Genomic DNA, 25,869 nt, shown 5'->3' on the forward strand with positions numbered 1-25,869 from the left:
TCAATTCATGATGCAAAGTCTAAAATTGTAAAATATCAACTTAGTTAGAGCATTATAGAGAATTTTCTTCAAACTTTTTGTTTTGTAAAGATTGATTTAAAAAGAAGATCATAATATCAGCTACAAAATCAAGTTTTCAAATATTTAATGAACAATGTAACTCGGGGGGGTCACTCATCATATGTAACCCTATCACGTGAGTTCAACAGAAGGATTTTTTTTATTTCTAAAATTTACAGAAATAAATATACATAAGGGACTATTTAAAATAGTTTTGGAAAAAATTTACAGATTTGTATAGAAAAGGGGTACATTTTATTAATGAAATTTTCTACAGATAAGGGACTTTAAATATAGGCCTTGAACGCATGTGATATAGAGGGTTTATACATAGTGACCCCCCCGAGCAATGTAATAGGATACATGCATGCGCTCAAGCATGAAGATACTACTCATCAACTTGAGCTAACCTTATTGGGCAAAGGTTATGAGAAGCTAGTCCAACGCATTGCAATTCTGAAAACTAGTGGCAATTTGTTTTGTGGAGACTGATCGTTAACGACAAATTCTTGTGTTAACTATCTAATTTATCGAGAGAGTGTTTGTACTAAGTCAAACAATCATGAGTCAAATTGAGTACTTAGACAACATCGAAACCAGAAAATAGACAAACGACAGAAGAGGCAAATGAGAGAATGCAAAGGCCACAAGTTTGTAAAAAATATGAGTTTATGCAGCAAAGGGAGAAGTTATGGCAGTTACTTGGTCATACAATATTTTAGAAAATACCTTCGAGTGTGATTTCAAAATCTGTGGACTTGCTTGATGACGACTGGTGACTAGACCAAAGATTGTTTCTAGGAAAACTTCCACACCAACTAGGCAGTAATAATCAATGTTTGATACGTGCTAAAAACGAAGACAAAGGTACGCGGCTAGGAGAGAGGAGCACTTGCGTCAGGGACAAAGAGGTTGGCATGAAGAAGATCTTGGAACTGCACTGAATTTCAAGCCAAAGATGGACAATTGTGAGAATCATGAGGATGTAGCAAAGAGTCACCTGCATTGGAGAGCTCAAAATTTGACCATGGGCAGAGAGTGTTGGCTTCTAACTACTAGATAACACTAGGAGCGAATTGGTTTCATGAAGGCATCCAAATCGACCTGAAGGCTTTGGTGGCAATGCAATCTTTAGGTATTGGATAGAAGAATCTAAGTAGTCATCCACAGTCTTGATCTTGAAGAAGCCCATGAACAAGTCCTAGGACTGAGCCATGTGTAAGGGTCTCGGTAGGAAGGACACATGTCCAGAGTAGAAGCAATGTGTGCTTCAGACTAGAAGCAACAAAGAAGACTTGCCCATGAGACAGAGGCTCTTCACTGATGTCTTTGGTATCTACATTTTGGCATCTAAATCTACAAAAAGCTTCGCCTTTGTTATATTTACAAGTTCCCTTCATGTCATAACAAGCATCAAAGCAGTCGTTAAAAGTTAAAATTCATGAGTTGCAATGGGCAGCGACACCATCTAGTGCAACATTGCTGACAAGTGTACTAACAAATAGGCTCTAGTGCTTCCTTCCTGAAATCACAGTTAGCTTTAACAAGTACCATATTTTCCTGCTGCTCCAGAGTCTAGATACCTTATAGGGTTAAACATGGATTCCCTCACCCTCACACAACATTGTTGTCTCTGTTTTACCCAAGTACAGGTTCCGAGGGTTGGTTGCCTATAGTCGTGTCATCGCTCATTGTAGCATAGGTGTTCACAAGTGTAGCATAGGTCCTCGGGTCGTGTTCTGATGAGAGGTGTAGGCTAAAGCATGGAAAGCAGATCTCATGCACGCATGAATGAGAAAGAGGGCTTGATTATAATGATTGATGCAGGCTCTCGCCTCCATGGGAGTTCAAGGGTTAAGAAGGGGGTTTCAGGGTTTGAAAGGGGGACATGGTTGAGAGAACTAACTAGGAGTTCTAGGGTTCAGAGGGGGTTGCAGGGTTTAGGAGGACCAAGGTTGAGGAGTGGAGAGCTAGTCTCCTTCGCGGATTTGAGGGTTAAGGGTTGAGGAGGAGGGAAGGAGGAGGAGGGAGGAAGGAGGAGGAGGAGGAGGGAGGAGGAGGAGGGAGGAAGGAAGAGCGAGGGAGGAGGAGGAGGGAGGAGGAGGAGGGAGGAGGAGGAGAAGGGAGGAGGAGGAGGAGGAGGGAGGAGGAGAAGGAGGGAGGAGGAGGAGGAGGGGGGAGGAGCAGATGGAGGAGAAGGATGAGGGAGGAGGAGGAGGAGGAGGGAGGGAGGAAGGAGGAGGAGGGAGTACAAGGGTAGAGAGTGCAAGGGTAAGGGCATGCTAGAACATAATAGTGTAAGAGAGCATGGATGCAATAGAGATCAATCGCATGAACACAATAATGAGTTTGAACACTGAACCCCAAAGAGTCGGAGCTTCATTCCATTGAGAGATATTTATACATGTTGGTCTCTACACAATCCATAGGTACCTCCGTGGTGGGACCTCTTTTGTAGGAGACCTTTTGGACATGAGTCCCTCCACTTTTAGGGGGGACCTTTTGGGTCCCTACACAAGGTCCGGGGACTTTTTGGGTCTCTATACAAAGTGGAGGGACTTTTTGGGTCTCTACACAAAGTGGAGGGACCTCCTAAAGTGTAGGCTTTTAGTCTTTCTCTCTCTAGATTTAGTATTTTTATCCACTTTTGGGGGGGACCTTTTGGGTCCCTACACAGTGGAGGGACCTCCGAAAATGTAGGCTTTTAGTCTTTCTCTCTCTGGATTTAGTATTTTTCTCTTTAGATCCCGATTTTGCAAGTCTGATTGGATCTTTTCTAGAGAGGATTTTGGCTATCCTCATCCTTTAAGATTTATCATACCATCTTTCAGGCTCAAGATATTACAAGTGGAGCTTTGCCGCTACTCTACACACACAATGCTCTCATAGTTGTTGTCCTAGGCAGCACTTCTGGCCCTTGTTGCCACAGGATTAACAACTCCCTTGGACCGACTTGATTACCCGTCCTCGGGTTACAGTTGGGTCTGCAGATGATGTTGTGATGTAGTTGTCTTTACCCAATGAGTGTGGTAGAGATGGCAGCGGTGATAGATGGAGCGAGCTTCTTGTAGATCTTTTCCTTTGTAATCCATGAACATCGTAGATTGCTTGCTCAGTTTTTAAGAAGCCAGTGCCAACCATTTCTTCAAACAAACACACATAACGCCTTGAAGAGATGGCCTTTTGAAAGAGGCGACTTGTTGTTTGAGCATCTATATGTTGATTTGGATTGAAGATGAGGTTGGGCAAATGGTCGTCAATGGTGAGGGACACCTCCAGGATGATTACTAAGGCTTCACTGTATCTTGCACTTTCCTTGAGTGTTTTGTCATAACTGGTTTGCATAATTGATGCATGTCTATCCAAGGCTCTGATGAGTGTTTCCTGGCTTGTCCATTTGATTTTAGAGTTTCTATTGATTAACGGCCAATTACGAGGAGCATCTGCATTATCTGGATCATGATGATTGGCATCCCACCGGTAGCGACAGGGCACTGCATCAAATGTGGGATGCATGCGAAAGGAAGATGGAGCCTGCATGTATTCAAAGAGGTACTTTTCATTGAGCAGCTTTGGTCTACACCAAGCAGGCTGTGGCTCCAATTTCATACTAATCTCTGGAGTGATTTGTGCTTGGCGAATACTGTTTGAAATTTCGGAGAGGTCCCATCCTCCTCTTAACTGCATGTTTGGGTATTGCCTCCAAGAATCACCAATGGGATTACCGAGCATGGGAATCCTATCTGTATCTTGTTGCAACTCCTGTGTGGGTGTGCGAATTGGATTATCCAATTCTTGAAGCTCATTGATGCAATCATTAATGGTATCTTCCATTGAAAACTCAAGGGAGATTGGAGGAACATGTGGTCTTAGGGAAGAGGAAGAGATTATAGGGGAAAAGCTTGAGGTCGAAGCAATTAGTGAGTTTGAGAAGGTAGAAGTAGGAATGTTTGTGGAAAGTGGAGGGAGAGCAAGGCAAATTGATTTAGCAACTTGATAATCCTCAAGGGATGGATTGTCAAGTGTTGGAGAAAATTTAGGTGTAACTGGATGACAGGAGTTAGATTCTTGGATTAGGCGATAGTGTTGAGAGGCATGGGCAAAGAGGCATGGCAAGGAATATGGATTAGCATGGATTTCTGAAAAGGTATGGAGGATAGTACTAGAGTTAGGGAGGGATGTGAGTAGATTAGAATAGAGAGTGGCAAGATAGGGTAGATCAGATTGAAGGTAGACCACATATTCCTCTGGTAGGTCCTTGTCACTTCTAGTAGGCATTGATAGCTTTAATTTTGGATTTTTCTGGGAGTTGTATCCCATGGAAGTTGCTGGTGATTGTTGCAATATAGGTAGGAGTCCGGCTACTACCTGAAGAGGGGGCTTCCCATCAAGCATTCATATAGTAGTATTGCATCAACTTTTAACCATATGAGACTTCAATGTACTGAGAGACAGAACAAATTATTCTCATCTTCATCCATATGCTGGCATAGATCTCGGAGAGTCTTGGTGCTTACTGGTTTGGTCCATCAAGACTAGGTACTGCATGTAACATTTTAATTTGCAAGTGTTTCTAGAGTATGCGTATTCTTCCTTCAAGGTGATCCTCTTGCTGGAGGATTGCAACAAGCTCTTGGTATAATGTAGTGATGCCTTGTAGCAGAATATCTTGTGCTGACCCCTCTGCATCATCATCGGCTTGACCTAGTAGTTGAATTTCCAACTTTGAAATTATTGCCTTTTGATTTTGCCATTCCATGCACTTGTATTTATACTTACCCACTGTGGAGGTGTATGCAAGCTTTAGACTATTGAATTGTTGAGCTGCTTTTGGATGCCCTGGAAATTGATCATTAAGCACACGGAGTTGGAGTATCTCTTGCTCTTGAGTGTCCAGTTCTGCTTTGGTGTGCACAAGTATCTCACTTGATGCTATGCATTCCTTCTCTAGTGCTTGAATTTGATGTTTACCTTCTTTGAGGTTGTTCTGCAACTCTTTGTTTGTGTCTAATGTGGCATGGAGTTGATCCTCTTTAAGTAGTAAACTTTCATTTAAGTGCACCAATTCCTTCTTGATATCATCACAAGTGGCTTGCATATGGGAGAGGGATATCTCGACCTTTTCCTTTTGGTTCAAGGCATTAGATAGCTGTAGGTGTTTTTCTTGGAGAGAAATCGTGGCTTGTAGGGCATCCTTTCCACTTTCTGCTAGAGCATTTTGTGTAAGGACCTGTTGCTGCATTTGTTCTGCCATGCTTTCCTTGAACTTCATAATTTCAGTCTCGGCATTTTGCAACTTGGAGTGGAATGATGGGAGCATCTGTCTTTCCATTTCTCTTTCCTACTCATCTGATGCCATGGTAGCAAATAATTGAGACCATTGTTGTAATAACTGTTGGTTGTGATGTATTGGACATACAGTTGACTCCCATGTGCCCATGTGGAATGTTGATCTATTTCTTGAACATCAGTCTGTTGTATGGTGCCACTAGAGGCATTTGGGGGTTGTGACTCTAGAGTCGTGGAGTCGTCAACATTGGTGACTTGTGATTCCTGGAGAGGCATGCTATTTGGCTCTCTTGCAAAGTCATTATGTATCATGGTATCCTCTTGGATTTCCAGCTCGAGTCCTTCTGTTGCGGGAGCAAGATTGAACTGAATTGCAATATTCTTTGGTAGAGTTCCACATTGTCATTCTTTGGAATCTGTTTCCCTTCCATGATATCCGCATTGAGCATAGGTGGAGGGTCTAATTCCCATTTTGGCGATAATATCAATGTTTCAAAGTCCTCTATATCTTGTGTTGAGAGGGGTGTAGAGTCATCCTCTTGCTCTATTGCAAACCCAATTATTATGGCCAATAGATGGGCAACATAGCTTTTGCCATTATGTGTAGTGGATACATAATTGGTTAGCAGCAAGGATATGTGTTGAGCCCAGTCTTGTAGTTTTGCTCTACCAAGGAGTGTAAGAGTTTTTACTGACATATAGTGTTTTCTCACTCCTGTATGATTGAAAATGTCAGCCAAAAACTTTGCTGCCTCTTTGCATATAGGATCCAGAATCATATCATGGCATATTCCCCCGCTTTGTGACTTTGTGTTAAATGGGAATAAATCTTGAATTTCAGAGAATCTTGCATCCAAATTTTTCTTTGGACATTCTTCTTGAGGTATATATGTAAGGCCTTTTCTTTATATGTTAGTGTGCCATACTTATCTTTCTCCAACTCTCTGCTTTTATATGATGTTATGAATTGACAAATGTATTCTGTCATAGCAGGTGTTGGTAAGAAGGATTTTAGCTTCTCAAAAAGACTACCTAGTCCCTTTGATTGCAAGAAGTTGTAAGCATTGGGTGACATGGTGAACGTTGAGACTCGTGGCCATATAAGCTATATTGTTCCATCTGTTGCTAGCTCTTTGTTAGTCTGGTCCTCGAGGTGTTCTGCACCTACATCCTGCATAGTCAATTGCTTTGGCCCAATTTCTCCTGCCTCTGGTATCCCTTGGTTTTGTGGCATTTCTTCTTGGCATGTTGAATTTATTTACTCATCAATATGTAATTCTAGTGGGACCATAGCTTCAAGACTGTACACCAATTGAAAAGCTGTATTTTCTATACTGGCCTTGAGTGTGGTTCTGTATGCCCATAAGGTTGCATTTAGTTTCTCTGCCCAATCAGAATGCTTTGGTTCTACTACCTTGGTGAGGAAAATACATAGAATTTTGTTGGTGGATTCGGCTTGTCCATTCCCTGGGGGGTAGTAAGGTGTGCTCTCTCTATGGATCACCATAAAGTTAGACAAGAGTTCTTGGCTGACCTCATTGACAAAATGTGTGCCTCTATCTGACACAATTTCAATGGGACATCCAAATCGGGTGATTACATTCTCGTACAAGAACCTTGCTGTGCTTCTGGCATCTGCCTTTCTAATGGCTTTAGCTTTAGCCATTTGGTAAAGTAATCAGTGGCCACAATGATGTAGCGTGCTTGTGTTCCTTTTGTTGTTGGGGATGGATGGGACCCACAAAATCAATCTCCCATTTTTCAAAGGGTTTTTGTGCAACGACTGTTGTTAGGGGATTGAAGTCTTTGTGTTGTGGTTTTCTAGCATCCACGGCTTTCATTTCAGGAGGTGGTATTCCTGCCATTAAGTACCCAATGATGTCTGCACACCAATCACGCACAACGTCTATTTGAAATAATGAGGCATCTGGTAGGTCATCTTCTATTCCTTCCAACTCTTCTCTTGTCCTCAATCGTGACATGTGATCGGTAATTAACTGTTGAGCTCCTTTTCTCACCATGATTTTGAAATTGAATTCTTATAGCAGTAGAAGCCATCGAGTGATTCGGCCTGTGGTACATGGCCGATTCATAAGATATAATAAGGCTTGATGATCTGTGTAGAAGATAAAGTCAGTAGCCAATAGATAGTGTTGAAATTTCTCCACGCTGTAGATCATTGCCAAGGCTTCTCTTTCTATTGTGGTGTAATTCACCTCCGCATCATTTAGATGTCTACTTGCAAAGCATACTGGGTAGTCTTTGTTGTGTTTGCCAAGTTGACATAACACACTCCCCACTGCATAATTGGACCCATCAGTATGTACATGAAAGTATATTTTCCAATTTGGTGCCATTAGAACAAGGGCTGTGATCAATCTCCACTTGAGGGTTTTGAATGCTTGTTTGCATTCGTCTGTCCAAATGAAGTTGATCAGGAGCTTGTAAAGGGGTCTTGCAATCATGGCATACCTCAGTATGAATCTTCTATAGTATCCAGCATGTCCCATGAAGACTTGAATTCCCTTGGCATTTAGCGGGGGGGGGGAGTTCCATGATGATCTTTATTTTATCCATGTAAGTTTCAATCCCATGTTGAGAGACTATGTGTCCCAAGACTACTCTGTATGTGACCAAGAATTGGCATTTTAGAGGATTCAAAGAGATTCCATACTCCCTGCATTTTTTAAGGACTTCTTCCAAGCATTTCAAGTGATCTCCTTTTCCTGCGTGTATGCACAAGTCGTCGAGGAAGACTTGTAGGAACTTGTTAAGAAATTCCTTGAAGGCAGTGTACATTACCATTTAAAAGTAGATGGGGCATTGCATAAGCCAAATGGCACGACTCTATATGCAAAAATGACCCATTGTGTGGCAAACGCTGTCTTTGCTTGATCTTGAGGTGGAATTTGTACTTGGTTGTACCCGTTGAACCCATCCAAGAAGCTATACACTTCAAATCTTGCTACCCTTTCTAAAACTGTTTCAGTTAATGGTAGGGGATAATGATATCTGATTATTGCTGCATTGATGTTCTTGAGATTCACACATATTTTGAGTTGCTTGTTTTTCTTAGGAACAATCACAATTGGTGACACCCAATCGGTATGCTCGATCTCATAAATGAAACCAGCATTCAATAATTTTTCTAGTTCTTCATAAACATGGGTGCCATACTTGGGATTTGTCCTGTAAGGTCCACATACGTTGGGTTTGGATCCTTCCCTTATTGGTATAGTATGTACTGCAACTTTTGGGGAAATCCCTTTCATTTCTTTGTAGGACCAAGCCATGCAATCTCTATATTCCACTAGCAATGCTTTCAATTCATTTTCTTCTTCTAGAGTGAGCTGTTCACCGATGTACACATGCTTTTCTTCTTCAGTGTCCAAGGCAAGATTAAGTTTCCTTGTCTTGACTAGTCCTTCATAAACTGGGGTATCCTCAATATTCTCTATTTCTTTGAGCTCTGATTCCCTGACTGCTGGCCTGAGCATTACTATTGTTGCTTCTCCTCTAGTGTAGTTTTTAAAGTAATCGGGAACTTCCCTTAGGCCTGCATGGCGCTTTGAGGTGCTTGCTTGGCTGGTAGCTCCATTGGAAGATATTTGGTCCAATTCACGTTGTTCTTTTTTGTTACTACTCACCATTTCACTCTTCATTCTCACATTGGGTTTGAACTTTCTAAGCTTTTTGCTTTGTGAGACCAGTGATGGATTTTCAATAGGAGTCACACTTCCAAGGAGTGGTTCTTCAGCCATACAAACACCTTCAAGCCCTTTAGGTTCCCATTTAAAATTTGGGGACTCAAGTGCTTTTGTCGGCTCAGTTAAGTACAATTCAACCACTCTGGTCTGCATTCTTTCGAATTCATTGAAGTGCTCTATCTTGGCCTTTTAGCATTGCACACCCTCATTTTTTTTCCTGGACCGATTCTTATTGGATTGTGATGGAGGGTCGATCTTGGGGTATTCAATGGCCATGAGTGCCTGTAGGATTGCCAAGTCATTGTCAAATAGTTGGCCTTCCAAGAATGCATTATCAGCTTCTGTTTCCAGATCCCACTTTATGTCCGAGGCACCGTAGCCTTCTATTATGGACTCTTCAGGGTCATTGTCCCATTTGACGCCTGTCATGAAGACTAGCATTTCCACTACTTTTGATTCATCGTCCCAGATTGGTGCTTCTAGTTGTATCATTTGGGCATCATTAGATGTGTTGTTTTACAATTATCTATTGTAGCCAACGTCTGTATCCAATTATTGATATCACTTCCAATTATTAATATCACTTTGTGTATCCCCCTCTATGGGCTTTAGTGCATTGGTAGGTATAGGGGACGCATGACTGGTGGCTGTAGTGGAAGAAGTGTCTTCAACATTTCTAGGAATAGTGGGTTTGATTTCCCATGTTCCCATATATATCTTGACAATGGTTTCTCTATTTTTGATAGTGATCCTATCGGTGCCCCAATCATGGACTACCGACACGCCATGGTCTTCCCAACAATATATGGTATGCTGTGGGGCTTTTGGGAAGATCCAAGATAGTAAACTGAAGCATGAATTTTACTCCAGCAATTTTTGTTGACACATTGTCAATGATACCCAATGGCTTCATTTTCATGTGGTTAGCTAGATGGATGTTAAATGTGGCCTTTTGCATTGGAGGTAGGCCCCATTCTTCATATAGCTCTCTTGCCAGAATGTTTACTTTGGCTCTGCCGTCCACTATTGCTGGGTATTGACCATAGGCTTTATGCTCCAGCGGAATGGTTACATTTTTTATGTCATCCCGAGCACCAAATTTTACCGAAATTACCTTTTCATCTTCTTCAAGTGGAGGGAAGTAGATTCGATCCATCCCTTGAAACTTTCCCACATTGTAGGGAAATTTCTTAGTAAGGTCCCAATTGGCATCGTGACTGGGCAACTTATCAAGCTTGCTAGTGCGGTGCCACCCAATTGGGGATGTTTTGCATGTTGCTCTATTACCTCTTGGAAGTTGTTGGGATCAATCACTGTGTTAATGCTATGGTGCTCTGACCTCTACTGCTACCATCCTGTCTGCCTCAAATTTTTCTTGTTCTTGTTGAACCCATTGCTTCAAGGCTTGGTAGCGCATCTTTTCAGTTTCAGCATTGGGGTATGCTTCCTTCGCTCCTTGGGTGGGACTTTCCATGGATGTGCTAGGCATGGTCTCACCGTGTTGTGGGATTGGCATGGCTTGTTTTGCCAGAGGACTCTTTGGTTTTTGAGCGAAAAGGAGTTTTTGCGACCGCTTCTTTCTGTTGTCTTGTTATGATCAAGACTGGCTATGATGCCACATTGTGATTTTCCACACTTATCATCCCGAGGGGTACTTCAGGTTTTACTTTCGTGGTTGGCTGAGGCTTTGTTCTTAGTGGGCAATCCATGAAAGCATGCCCAACTCCGCATTCCCTACACACAGGTTGGAATGAAATGGGGTTACCCTTGTGTGGGCATTCTGCTATGCGGTGGTTTTCTCCACAACCAAAACACTTGATGGGTGTTCGATATGTGGTGGGCCTTATTTAATTAGCATACACTGGGATTAGTCCTTTGTTGACTTGTGCGGTAAGATGCCTACACAAGCCTTGGGGGGATCTTCCTATTTTTTATTGATTGTCGACGACTATAGTAGGAAGATGTGGGTGTACTTTCTTCGCAAAAAGGCTCAAGCTTTTGGTAAATTTAAAGAATGGCTACAGCTTGTGGAAAATGAAACAGGGAGACCAAAAGTGAAGAAAATCAAATCGGATGGTGGTGGTGAGTTTGTTTCTACAAAGTTCAGAGATTTTTGCAAGAGCAAAGGGATCAAGCGACAAATGACGACACCACATACGCCTCAGCAAAATTCGGTTGTTGAATGCCAAATGCGGACCACAGTGAAGATGGGGAGGTGTATGTTGAAAGGTGTTGGACTGCCAAACCACTTTTGGGCTGAGGCGGTCAATACTGCGGTTTACATCCTTAATCTCAACTATACAAAGGCACTCAAAGGTAAAACACCACATGAGGCTTACAGCGGTAAGAAGCCATCTGTCTCCCACTTCAAAACGTTTGGGTGTGAATGCTATGCGCATGTACCAGACAAAGAGAGAAACAAGCTACAACCAAAAAGCACCAAATGTATCTTCTTAGGCTATTGTGATGAGAAGAAAGCCTATAATTTGTATGACCAAGAGGCAAAGAAGATCATAGCGAGCCGCGATGTGGTGTTCAGGAGCAGCCACATGCAGTGGAGGCAGAGAAGAGCTCTTCCACTTTATCATCAAGTGAAGAGGTAATTCACTATGCACCTATCCCAAGAGCTATAAAGAAAGAGGAAATATCAGATGATGAAGGTATAAGTCACCAACCTATTGTTACACCATCAGAAAAGCCATTGCTGCGATGGGTAAGGCAGCTCTACGACCATGATAACCAAATGCCTATGTCTGTTGAGCACCACATAGATGGACCAAGGCAGTCTCAGAGAATCGAGGAGCAAAGGAGGGCTTCTGCTCACATAGTCAATATGGCCCTGATGGCTGAGATTATTGCAGAAGTAAAGGAGCCTGCGAGTTTGGAGGAAGCACTTGTAGACCGAGATTGGAAAAATGCTATGCAAGTAGAATATGACAGCATCATGAAGAATGAAACTTGGGAGCTGGTAGAGCGACCACCTAATAGAAAGGTTATTGGCACCAAGTGGGTTTGGAAGGTAAAGTACAAGGCCGATGGGACTTTGGAAAAGTACAAAGCCAGATTGGTTGCACAAGGATTTTCGCGGGTTGAAGGGTTTGATTTTGAGGAATCTTTTGCTCCGACTGCCAGAATGACCACTATTTGCATAGTATTATCGATGGCTGCTCATAAAAAGTGGCCAGTTTATCAAATGGATGTTAAATCAGCATTCTTGAATGGTGACCTCAAGGAGGAGGTGTACGTGGCTCAGCCACCTGGGTTTGAGGCCCCCCATTTTGAGAATAAGATATGTAAGCTGAAGAAGGCTCTATATGGGCTGAAATAGGCCCCAAGAGCATGGTACCAATGGATAGACAAATTCTTTCATAAATTAAACTTCAAAAGATGTGCCTCAAATGCTAACTTGTATGTGTATAGGAAAAATATAGTCACTTCAAAAGTAAAATTTGATATTTTTTATTGAAACATTAGCTCCATTGAGGACCCAAGTTTCAGTTATGTTGGGGGAGACTAGACCATGCACAATACTTTCCCAATTCCTAGAACCGAAGCAACAAGCTTCCATATGTTGCTATGGCAAAAGGCCTTAATAGATGTGAACATGGTCCCATGGCCAAAACATTTGTTGATATGCTAGTGAAAGAAAGATGTTTGTTGTTTCATATACATCAAAACCACAAACAAAAGCCAATTTATAGATGTTGCGTTAGGAAGATTCATTAGAGTAAATTAAATTGCAGTATTGATATATGCAATAGGATTGTTATAGAGCTTTGACATCCATCATATAAATGTGGTGTTCAAAAACAAAATTAAACTTGCAACAACTGTCAATTTTTATTTGGTATATTAGATGTATCAAATTAATGCCAAATGCATATGTTTCTATGTTGATAAATTGCAGGATTGACATATGCAATAGGATTATGGTAGAGCTTTGACATCCATCATATAAATGTGGTGTTCAAAAACACCGTTCCATCACAATAGAGCTCGTGAAACTCTCCATCACAATAGTGCTCATGAAACTCAGAGACATGGTCTTGATAAAAACCTTGTTTTAAATTGCTTTCTTGTGCTAAATATAATCAAAACCATTAATACATAGCCAAATTTGCAACTAAATTTTGCATCACATCGTTTAACACAATAATTAACAATTCCATACTAGTATTCATACTCACAAAGTAGCTCATCTCCGAAGGAGATATCCTTTATGGTTTGCACAGTAATGTAGCCATGGGAACTCAAATCTCCTTGTGACTTTTGAGCCCAAGGTGGTAGCTTAGGGATGTATACGAATATAACATTTTGGATGTATACAAATATAACATTTGTTCTTTCTTTATAATACATTGAGCTATTTATATATCCAGCAATGTTTCCATACAATACATCTCCCACAATACATTTCACATCTGTTAATGGCTCAATGAATGGATCTTCAAACATTCCATAAGTCTTCATCCTTGGGAAAAACTTGAGGAGAGATCTCCAAGTATCATAATCATACTTTGGACCATTATATACCATCAAATTTTGTTTCTTCTTGATGCTCCTATGTACAAAAAGACCATATCCTGCCCCAGGTATTGTTGATTTCTTTACTTCATAATGGATGCCATTCATTTCGAACACGTGCTCAATGGGTATGGGCAATTCATGTTTCCATAAACCATTGGATGCAGGATCAAAATTTGTAATAAGATAGCTCTTCAACTTTTTAGGACAATCTGCAACACCTATCATATGTTTAAAATCAAAGAATCATTCTTTTAGTGGAGGAATACAAACTCACATCACAAAGCACAGAGCATTTTTTGCACAAGGTACTAACTCAATGTCTATTAATTCTTTTAAAAACAAATTGAAACATAATGTTTTGCAAATCGAATCTAACCAAATAGTGTCCAAATATAAATCAGAATGTAGGTACAAATGTTTTAGTTGAGCATTTGTGTCTGCAACTCTAATTAACAAGATCACCCATATTCACTAAGGGTTGTCTATGCAATAAAATTGAATCAAGTTGGCTAAGAATGCCCTTGCAACATCAACAGTGATTCCCCTTTCTTGCATCCAAGAACCATAGCAAAGGGTTTTGCCTCACTATCTTTCAACGGCCCCATTTTGGCAATTTTTCCTAGCATGCATTCTTCCTCTTCATTCAATGTAACATGTTGAGCATGCACCATACTTCTTGTAGTAGGACAAGTCCCATTGTGGAGGCCAATTTTGGTAAAGTTGGACACTTTTTGGAAAATGGGCTTGGAATAGGTGTCCGTTTTGGTTATAGGTGAAGCAATACCTTTCTCTGTGTCTTTTTTTGAACTACGAGTAGACATATGAGATTCGACATTCATCCTTTCGAGCACTTCTTTGTTTTTTTCTTTGAATTCAAGGATCACTGGTTGAAAATAATAGAACATATCATGCCCTTCGATAGTCGGCTTGACCACCCCAATCCATTGGATCAGATCAATTTAGATCAGATCAGATCTTATAGCTACTAGTATCTGTCTAGATCGCCATCTAAGCTCCATTGTGGGAGTGCACGGGTGGACGGAGCCATCATCTGTACTACATCAGTATTGAAGGAAAAGTTTGTTCCTCTCCAGTTTTCTGTGTACTCTATATTCTTTGTTTAGTTTCTGTTCCATTGCACCGTGTAATTTAATAGGGAGCCCATGGATATTATGAAGGATTGGGATTCCTCATTAGTTGAGGCACTTGTGTCCTCATAGGGAGTGGGTTGAGACGTGGCACTTGTGCATTAGGTGCAAGTGCCAGCTGTCTATACACTGAGAAAGTGGCTATTGGTACTGTTGGGTCTGGGGTTGTGCTACCCTCATATTGTAGAAACAAGTATTTACATCATGCCCTATAGCATTGCAAATGGGACACCATAACCGTGGGGGCTGCGCCACTTCTGGTGGGTTTAGTCTGTTCCTTAAGATTGGGCATTCATTGGCTGTATGGTTGGCCATACAGTGTGGGCACCAAACATTTTATCTCCATGGGTACTGTGGTGGTTGAGAGACCTGCAGCTTTTGCTCGATGGCCTGCATCATTTCATCTTTTACTCTTAGGGCCATGGCTTCCACTTTGTCCTCGGTGGTGCGATCTTTGTGGGAAGTTCTTCCCTTGTTTAAAGATTTCTTATCACGATGACTTGATTTATAGCCATCACTGTCGCTGTCAGAATCAATCATGCCGTCCTCAATGTCTATTGTAGCTTCATGAGCGTCGTTGAAATGTGCATAGCTGCTAACTTTTTTCATGTCCTTGCAAATGGATTTTTTCAGGCTAGAGATGAACCCCATGCTATGAGGTACTTGTCGTCCGGATGGGGATCACATTTTTCTATTAATCTTTTCATTCTTCCCAGGTATGTTCTGACCTTTTCTTTCCTGCACATATCTATATTGCCGAGTTGTAATGCGGGGTCATCTTGCGGCCTTTCTGTTTGGAATCTTCTTTTGAACTGGTTAGTGCCCATGTGGCTCTCTCCTCTACGAGCAGATTGAGGTACCATTTTGAAGCCTCATCGGTTAGGGCCATCGGGAACCAAGCGGCTTTGGTTTCATTTGACTCGTCGCCTTCGGCACAACATGCTGTGTCAAAGAGTTGAAGGAACCTGGCAGGGTCCCCTCATCCACTGTAATTTGGCATTTCCAATTTACCAAAGTGTCGTCTGCCATTGTTGTTGTTGTGGTTGCATCGTTCTTTAAGGTGTTCTAAAGGACTTTGATCATCGCTACTTATTGCTTCTTCAATTGTGATTTCCTCCATGCTGCTTGTCGATGGTGAGAGGTTGAATTCTTGAAGAACGTCGAGGGCCGAAGAAAGCTCGCGAAAGTATGCAGGGGCTAGTCTTCGTCCAAATCTGAGGTGCATAAACAAGTCCTATTTGTGACTTTTAGGTGTGCATAGGACTGCGAAGTCTGATTATGATTTTGACCTTCGTGGATCCGAAAATGGTAAAAAATAAGCAAGCAACGGGTTGAAATTAGTGCCTACATGAGGCGACTACCAGAGCCTAAAATTGATGGTTAAACACTTCAAAAAACTTCATTTACAATAGATCTTTAAACGGCTATGATACGGGCTCCCAAAAAAGGAGTAAAAATTGTTAAGGGGGTTAGAGATGTGTTAGTGTCGTAGGGATCGTTGTGTTAAAGATGTGCCTAGGAATGCCCCATGTGAGTGGGAAAATGTGCCGGTGCAGACGGATTGTCAATTGGAGGTCGTGACGGAATCTTATAAGCGAATTAGTGCGAAATAGGGGCCCACACGAGGGTGCAAATTGACGTGTTTTATGGATGCCTAAATGGTGTGGGATTGTCTAGAAGAAGTTCTTGTAGCTCAATGGTTCCGTGTGTGAAGTTGTGGTTCAATCTGGGTCCAATTTGGGTCCCAAATGGGCAAGATATGGATCCTCAAAGTTAGGGGATTTTAGGGACCCTTTTGTCTTTAGGTTCAGTGTGAATGGTCCTAGACCTTCGACCTAACTAAGGTTGTTAGCTAACTGCTAGTTAGTTTGGACTCAATTACTGTAACTGGGCCTTAACCTAACCTAGTTATCTAATTGAATCAGGTAGTATGACTATAGTTAACCCAACTAACTACAGTTAATTACTAACTGATACATAGTTACCTTTATCTAACCCTATGCTCAATTAACCTCGCCTATGGGTAACTAACCTAACCGGTGGTTAATTAACCTAAGATAAGATCAACTAACCTAACTACGATTAGTTTAACCCTCTTTTTTTTTCCCTTTGGTGGGTTGGGGGGGGGGAGGCGGCGGCAGCGGAAGTTTGTGTGTGGGGGGGGAAGAGGGGGATGTTTTTTTTGGAGATGAGGAGGGGGGGGGTTTGCGAGAGGATGGGGGGAGGAGGTATGGAGGAGGGCCTTTAAGGCCCTGGTGGAATAAGGCTAGGCTGGCGGGCGTCGTCACTGCCGCTGCCGCGCAAGCGCCGCATCTGGCTGGCACGCGGGCAGCCAAGCCAAGGCCCTTAGGGGCCTTGTAGATAGAGAGAGGAGGGAGAGGGAGGGGGGGCGGAGAGAGAGAGAGAGAGAGAGAGAGAGAGAGAGAGAGAAGAGGGGGGGAAGAGAGAGGAGAGAAGAGAGAGAGAGAGTGTGAGAGGAGAGTGGGAGGGGGGAAAGAGAGAGAATAAAAAAAGGGGGGGAAGAGAGAGAGAGAGAGAGAGGGGGGGGGGGTGGAGGGAGAGGAGATGGGGGGTGGAGGTGGGGGGGGAGGAGATGGGCGGTGGAGGTGGAGGGGGAGGGGGGAAAGATGGGGGGAAAGAGGGAAGGGGGGTGGTGGAGATGAGGGGCATGGAGGTGGGAGGGGAGGAGATGGGGGGTGGGGGTGGAGGGGGAGGGGGGAAAGATGGGGGGGAAGAGGGAAGGGGGGTGGTGGAGATGGGAGGGGTGGAGGTGGAGGGGGAGGAGATGGGGGGTGGGAGAGGGGAAAAGGGGGTGGTGGTGGAGGGGGAGGGGGAGATGGGGTGTAGAGAGAGGTAGAGAGATGGTGGAGGGGAAGGTGATGGGGGTAGAGAGAGGTTACGAGATAGTGGAGGGGAAGGTGATGGGGGTAGAGAGAGGTTAAGAGATAAAGGAGTAGAGGGTGATGGAGATGGGGGGGTGGAGGAGATGGGGGGGTGGAGGAGATGGGGAGTAGAGAGAGATAGAGAGATGGTGGAGGGGAAGGTGATGGGATAGAGAGAGGTATAGAGATAGTGGAGTGGAGGGTGATGGAGATGGGGGGTATAGGAGATGGGGAGTAAAGAGAGGTAGAGAGATGGTGGAGTGGAGGGTGATGGAGATGGGGGGTGGAGGAGATGGGAGGTGGAGGTGGAGGGGGAAAAGGGGAGATGGGGTGTAGAGAGAGGTAGAGAGATGGTGGAGGGGAAAAGGATGGTTACCTTGAGTGGGGGAGATGGGGGATGGATGGAAAAAATGGAGGTGGTGGGGAGGAAGATGATGGGAGGAGGAGATGGAGATGGAAGGGGGGGTGACAGAAAAACTGGTGGTGGAGGGGGGGGGGTTGACGGAAAAAGTGATGGTGGTGGTGGTGGAAATGGTGGACGGAAATTGGAGGACGAAAAATAGAGAAAGACGGAAACTATGAAGGTTTAACGGAATTTGGAGAAGGAAGTGGCTAGCAAAACTGTGGGGAAAGAAATAAGGGGGGTTGGTGTTGCTTTTATAGGATGTGAGGGTTAATTTTGGGTGTTTAGTGTATTAATGTGATTTTGTAAGTCAACATTATCCTTTTTGCATCATTTGGAAGCATTTTTTCACTCCTTTGCCTTGAAAGATGTATCTTGAATGGTTCTTCGAAGGGGGTTCTTTTTCACACAGCAAGCACGTGCTCTGCTTTCGCTTCAGGCGCTAACCTCCCTGACAGCGGTGCCAAATGTTGTCTCTGTTTTACCCAAGTGTAGGTAGGGTGTTGGTCACCTACAGTTGTGTCGTTGTTCATTATAGCATAGGTGTTCACAAGTGTACCATAGGTCCTCGGGTCGTGTTTCGGTGAGAGGTGTAGACTAAAGCATAGAAAGCAGATCTCATGCGCGCATGAATGAGAAAGAGGGCTTGATTATAATGATTGATGGAGGCTCTCGCCTCCACGGGAGGTCAAGGGTTAGAAGGGGGTTTCAGGGCTCGAAAGGGGGATAGGGTTGAGAGAACTAACTAGTAGTTCCAGGGTTCAGAGGGGGTTGCAGGGTTTAGGAGGAGTCCAAGGTTGAGGAGTGGAGAGCGTCTCCTTCGCGGATTTGAGGGTTAAGGGTTGAGGAGGAGGGAGGAAGGAGGAGGAGGAAGGAGGAGGAAGAGAGAGGAAGGAGGAGGAGGAGGAGGAGGAGGGAGGAGGCGGAGAAGGGAGGAGGGAGGATGAGGAAGGACGAAGAATAAGGAGGGAGGAAGGAGGAGGAGGAGGAGGGAGGAGGAGGAGAAGGGAGGAGGGGGACGAGGAGGGAGGAGGAGGAGAAGGGAGAAGGGAGGAGGAGGAAGGAGGAGGAGGAGGAGGGAGGAGGAGGAGGAGGAGGAGGAGGAGGGAGGAGGAGATGGAGGAGAAGGATGAGGGAGGAGGAGGAGGAGGAGGAGGAGGAGGAGGAGGAGAGAGGGAGGAAGGAGGAGGAGGAGGAGGAGGAGGAGGAGGAGGAGGGAGGGAGGAAGGAGGAGGAGGAGGGAGGGAGGAAGGAGGAGGAGGGAGTACAAGGGTAGAGAGTGCAAGGGTAAGGGCATGCTAGAATAGAGAGCCTGGACGCAATGGAGATCAATCGCATGAACACAATAATGAGCTTGAACACTGAACCCCAAAGAGTCAGAGCTTCATTCCATTGAGAGATATTTATACATGTTGGTCTCTACACAATCCGTAGGTACCTCCGTGGTGGGACCTCTTTTGTAGAAGACAGGAGTCCCTCCACTTTTGGGGGGACAAAGTGGAGGAACCTCCGAAAGTGTAGGCTTTAAGTCTTTCTCTCTCTAAATTTAGTATTTCTCTCTCTAGATCCTATTTTTGCAAGTATGATTGGATCTTTGCTAGAGAGGATTTTGGCTATCCTCATCCTTTAAGATTTGTCATACCATCTTGTTGTCCTAGACTGCACTTCTGGCCCTTGTTGCCATAGGGTTAACAAACATTAGCCTCATACAATGTGGATTCCCTCACCTTCATACAACGTGGATTCCATTTCCTCATACAACCTTTGTTCAATCAAAATAGTGAGAACACAAAGAGGTGACAACAATTTTTGACATTGAAGCATATGTCACTTGGGAAGGAACATGAAAAAAAACTCTAACATGTAGATCTATCATCCACAACTCTAGCACTAGCCAATGGGTTTCTTGGCATCATATCCACGGTGGTAGAGCTAAGACAATGGTATATTGTGTTACATGGTCTGTTTATGCTTGAATGACTTGAGCCTAGACTTTTATTCAATGAGTCACTTCAATCCACTGGCACAAAGGTAAGGTTTGGTCTTATCTGGTGGACCAACTTTTTCTTTAGTATTTTTCCACATGGACAAAACCTTACCAATTGACTCACAAGAACAATAGTAGATCATGTTTACAATCTCTAAAGGATTAATTTTTCATCACTCGACTTACAAGAATAGCAATAGACCATACAAGGGCACTCTAATCAACTCACACAAACAACTACCACTTCTCTTCAATGGCTACCAACAACTTAACATTCCCTAATCTATTATGTGACAAAGAGTTGATGGATGACCAACCCTATGTGTGCTATTGTCCTTCTAACCCCATAAACTATAGACACGTTTTTCGATGATTGAAGAAATCTTGTCAGTCTACCTAAGAGAACCCTCTGTGGAGTCTCAAAGTACCTATAACGCTATAGAAAGAGAGGTTGACAACCATACCTAGAAGAGATGAAGGATGGTGAAACGAAAGGGGTGACTGGAATGTTGCTTTGCAGATGAATCTTGATGAGATGGTAGTAGACAACGAGCAATGCAAGGCTAGGGATGGGAGGAAGGTAGACATTGATCATGCTTTAGGTTCAATGAAAAAACTCCAAACAAGAAAGGAATTCTTGAATTGAGCTTGTGACGACTAGTGCACCGAAAGTTGGTGACTAGAATACTGCTTTGTAGACGAATTTTGTAGAGACAGCTGTACACAATAGGCACTGCTGATCACACCTTAGGTGCAATGAAAAAAATACAAACATGAAGGGATTTGTGAATTGAGCTCGGCAACCATACATGAAGCTTGGTGGATCGAGACGTAAGTAGGCATAGGGTAGACGAATCGCTCAAAAGAATGTAGACACAGGCCAGACGAAGGGTAGTGAAACAAATGCTACCTTTGGGCTTGAATCTTGTTGGAGATGAATGCATTTGAAGATAGGCACTGGGCAGATAAACCAACGAAGAGTTGGAGGCGAAGGAGACGAGAAGTTGGCGGGAAAGTACCCTTGGTTCTAGCACATTTGGGATTTGGGAGAGGGACGAGATTGAAGGAGCACCTACAATGATGGCTAACATCAGCCTAAACTCCGATGTTGGGGGGCTCTTGATACCTTTGATCTTCCTCTGTGAAAATAGAAAGAGCTTTTATGAATTTCATTCATGTGGCCTGCCTTGATGGTTCACAGAAAAGAGGGTGAATTGAAAGCTAAAAGGGAGAGAAGAAGAAGAAGAGAGAGAGAGAGAGAGAGAGAGAGAGAGAGAGAGAGATCTTGAAAGGGGGGAGAAAAAGATGGAGGCTTTCAAGGGATACAAATAGCAAGTGCAACTTAGCACAATGTGAAAATTTCACTAAAAGGCCAAGAGTTGGGACAACCCTCTCTTCACCTCTCACCCTTAGATTTCTATCATCGCATTCTTTTAAGGCCCTTGCACAATTCCCATAATAAGAGAACCTGAAACAAGGGGCCACTGGACGTGCCCGATAGCAGTGCCTCTTACTAAAATATGAGACTTTGTATGCTAAGGTAAAGAGTTAATGCACATGTGGCTAAGGTAGAGAATGTGTAATTCGTTACTGCAGGCAACCTAGAGGAAAGTTTTCCGTTTGTGAGCCCTTATGGAGCCATGTGTCACAATTTGTAACTCGTTGTTCTTCCCGATTTCAAAGGGCTCCCAAAATAGCATGTTTAAGAGCTCAACACACTCTATGAGCTCTTTGACATGCCAAAAATATATTTTTGTGAAAAATAAAAGCCCCGTGACCGCCAAAAGAAGGAAGAGTTAGTGAGGCCTTGAACGCCCTTAACACGTACTTTAGTTGAGGTAGTAATGCAATTAGCATTAATCCCAACACCAAATGCGATTAGCCAAAAATAGATGTGCGCGCTTTCTTCTCCTACTTGCTGGTGCAAGGTGATTGTGGCACCACTTTGTGTTTTAGGGGAGAGGATCGCGTTGCGAATTTTCTGAAATTTGGATACCTGGTGTTGCAGAATTTTGTGATCTTGGCACCACCGATTTGTCTGGAGATGGAATTTTGCAGAATTTTGTGATCTTGGCACCACCGCTGTGTCTGGAGCAGGAATTTTGTGTGTGTATGTATGGTGTTGCAGAATTTGGTGATTTTGGCACCACCGTTGTGTCTGGAGCAGCAACAACAGGATTGTTATGCCACTGAATTGTTGTTGTTGTTGCACAATTTGGTGATTGTGGCAAATTCCATCGCCTACAGTTGTTGCAGAATTGCGACTGGCACCAGGGTTGTGAATGGTGTTACAGAATTGGGTGATTTGTCTGGAGCAACAACAGAATCGTCTGGAGCAACAACAACAGAATTGTGATCTGGAGCAACAACAACAACAACAACAGAATTGTCTGGAGCAACAACAGAATTGGTTGTGAATTGTCTGGAGCAACAACAGAATCGTTTTGCGAGAGCTTTCATGGCGGACGTCTCTCCTCTCACTCCCAATTCCATCGCCTACCTCGTCAACCTCCGTCCCCTCCTCCAAATCCTCCACATCTCCCAAATCCGCTCCCCTGATCAGGAGCGCTTCCGCCTCCTCCTCTCCGATGGCTCCTCCGTTGCCCGCCATCCTCGCCGTTCACCTCAACGATTATGTCACCTCCGGCGCCGTTCGCTCAGGCTCCCTGGTGCAGCTGCTCGAGTACGTCTCCAATACTGTACGGCAACGAAGGTGGGCTGCCTCGCATCTGGCTTTCCAATCTATTCACATTGTGTCGAGAATTGCACATCTTTGTCATGCATCATCGTTCCAAGACAAACTGGGTTGTTGAAATGCTCATTGCGGACGATTCAAGCCATCGTTTCTATTTGCCACCTTTCGTTTACTGAAGAACAGAGTTCCGTATGCCTTTGAATTTCCGAAGCTGAGGATTTTCGAGTTTCATTTCGTAGCTAGGCTATGTATTTCCAATTCCGTGTGGCAGACAGAATTATACGGCATATGAAGCATTGATGGGTCATTCATTCACGGAAAACAGATACTTACGGCAGCAGGGCGTTCCAAAGTTCAGGCTTTCCGACTACTACTAGTTGTGATGAAGTCGTCGGATTTCCTCTAAGCTTTGAATTTTTGAGTTGTGCGAATTGAAAAGCATTCATGTACATATCATTGGTTCAAGGTGGACGGAAGCAAACTCACGTACCATTCCGTATCGTTTAATGTGTTGCTTGATGTACTTCCTCTTTTCTCCGCAGAATTGCACTTGCTTTATGTGCATCGAAGTAGTCTCTGCTATCTTTTTACGGCTGAACTTGAGATCGTCCATTGCTTGACGCAATTCAAGGCTTATTTTTGTTCACAAGATGGTGGTAATCGCCACAGTGTCTGATATTATCGGAAATCCAAAACAAGTAATAACGAATGACCACGCGTTCTCTGCCCCAGCAGTTGGTAGTCTTTATCAACAGCAGCATGAGAGACCTGCGAAGCAAGAATGGCCTCTGGGGTGCAGCAGCACAGGAATGGTTGGAACCATACTGGAACCAGGGGCAGGGTTTCAGCCTGTGAACGGGATCTACGTCCAAGAAACTGTTGGGTCGGGAGTCACCGCTTCACAACCTGGATTTTCACCTCCTTCAATGCTTGCTCAGTCTATTGATTGTCAAGAACAGCGATTAATTGTCTCTGCGCACCCTGCTGGGGGGGGAGGAACATGTTCACATCCTCAAGCAGGTCCCTACGGCGGGCGGGTGTCTGCTCCCTCTTATCAAGAACCTTCTCATTTCGATGGAGCGACCACCACAACGGACGAAGGTCCTGAAAGGGTATGGCCGATAGCAGCATTGAATCCATATCAAAAAGGTTGGAAAATTAAAGCGAGGGTCACTGCAAAAGCTGAGCTCCGTACGTTCCGTAATCCAGCCAAAGGTGATGGCAAGGGTTTTAATTTTGATCTCTTCGACGCACAGAAAGGTGAAATTCGGGTCACCTGTTTCAATGATGCAGCTGAAAAATTCCATGACCTTATAGAACTAGGGAGTGTCTATCTGATCTCCAAGGGAACCCTTAGAACTGCACAGGGGAACTTCAATCATTTGAAGCACGAATGGGAAATCTATCTGGACTCTCTCATTCGTGGAGCGGTTCTTGGAGGACGACGATTCTATACCCCATCAGCAATTCGATTTCAGGCCAATAAACGAGATTGAAAACATGCAAGCAAATGCCATAGTAGATATCATTGGTGTTGTAGTGGCAATTAATCCATCCATGAAGATTATGCTAAAGAATGGAACAGAGACTCAGAAAAGGAACGTAGTGCTTTGCGATACATCTGGTCAAAGTGTTGACGTTACTTTGTGGGGATCTTTCTGTGGAAAAGAAGGAGAACAGTTGCAGGATTTACACGATTCTGGACATTTTCCTGTTCTACTAGTTAAGGGAGGTCGTGTGTGTGACTTCAATGGGAGAGTTTTTGTGGGGACAGTTTGGTCGAGTCAACTACTGATAAATCCCAATCTACCCCAAGCTTTGGAAGTGATGGAGTGGTTCAAACAAGTGGGTAAGAACACAGTATCGCACTCCATTTCTACCCGTATTGAGATGTGGAAAACTATTTCTCAAATCAAGAGTGAAGGACTCGGCAGATCTGATAAACCTGATTGGATTTCTCTGAAAGCAACAATTGCTTTTATAAGGCCTGACCCCGTCTGCTATACAGCTTGCCCTCTTCCCATTGGTGAACGGCAATGCAATAAGAAAGTCGTTGATTATGGTGATGGCACATGGAAATGTAATCGCTGTGAGAAATGTGTTGCACAATGTGACTACAGATATCTCCTATCAATACAGGTTCAAGATCACACTGGAGTCACTTGGATCACAGCTTTTCAAGAGGCTGGGGAGGAGATCTTGGGTGTTTCAGCGAAGGATCTCTACATGTGGAAACAAAATGAGAATCTCAGGTACAACGAGATAATGCAAAAACTACATTTCTCACAGCACTTGTTCAAACTCAAAGTGCAAGAGGAAAATTATAATGACGAGCTTTGTTTGAAATGTATAGCCGTGAATTCAGAAAGACTTGATTATGCAGTGGAAAGCCGAGTACTAATTGATTTCATAGGGAAACTCTGTAAAGAGAAGCAAACTAGTGGATCTTCATCAACTGTGATTGGTGGTTCCTTATTAGAGACCGCTGGTCTTGGTGGATTCACTAATGCAGGGAGTGCAGATGTTGGAACTCTTGGAGGAATCTATACTCTACATTCAGGTAATCTATCCAATGTTTCCGCAGGAATGCTTACCAATGGGATATTGAACGACTATGGTGGAGGTGTTTGTTGCTGCAGATGTGGAGATCTCATTGCAAGGCATTTCCCAACACAACAGAGCATTGACCAAAGTGCTTTAGTGACTGTCAGTCTAAATGCATCTGATTAAGTAGTACAAATGTGCATGCTCACTTCAATTTGTGTAGGGAGATTGGGCTAGAGATTGCCTTGGTCAAACTGCTTCTGGTTTAGGACCTGGCCCTGGGGAGCATGGTGTGAAATCAGGATCTGTCCTCTGGTTGCACTGCTTAGCCCCTTCCAGAGTCTCTCTGGGGAAAATCACAGTTTTGATATTCCAAACACAAGTGTTGCTGCTGGAACAATTGTGCATACATCACCTGCATTCTTCCAGGTCCAGTATACCCTTAGTCTGGTGGACAAGCGATAATATTTCAGGAATCTGTTTTGTTCTTTTAAGGTCTATAAGATTCCGCTCTTGAAAGTTCTGTAAAGTTCCCAAATATATTTTTCATAATTTTTGTGTTTTTGGTATCTGTTCCCAAGAGCATATTGACAAGGACATTTTGATCCTTACAAACGAATTATTGCC

General features: G+C 43.5%; 1 pseudogene; it reads left to right on the plus strand.

Annotated features, from left to right (window-relative positions):
• Positions 1 to 23,348: 23,348 nt before the first annotated feature.
• On the plus strand, positions 23,349 to 25,646 carry LOC147890257 (replication protein A 70 kDa DNA-binding subunit A pseudogene; annotated as a pseudogene).
• The last annotated feature ends 223 nt before the right edge of the window (positions 25,647 to 25,869 follow it).

This window comes from Dipteris shenzhenensis, chromosome 19 (genome assembly GCF_047967505.1).
Source record: "Dipteris shenzhenensis isolate YYH24624 ecotype China chromosome 19, Dip_SZ_1.0, whole genome shotgun sequence".
NCBI lineage: Eukaryota > Viridiplantae > Streptophyta > Polypodiopsida > Gleicheniales > Dipteridaceae > Dipteris > Dipteris shenzhenensis.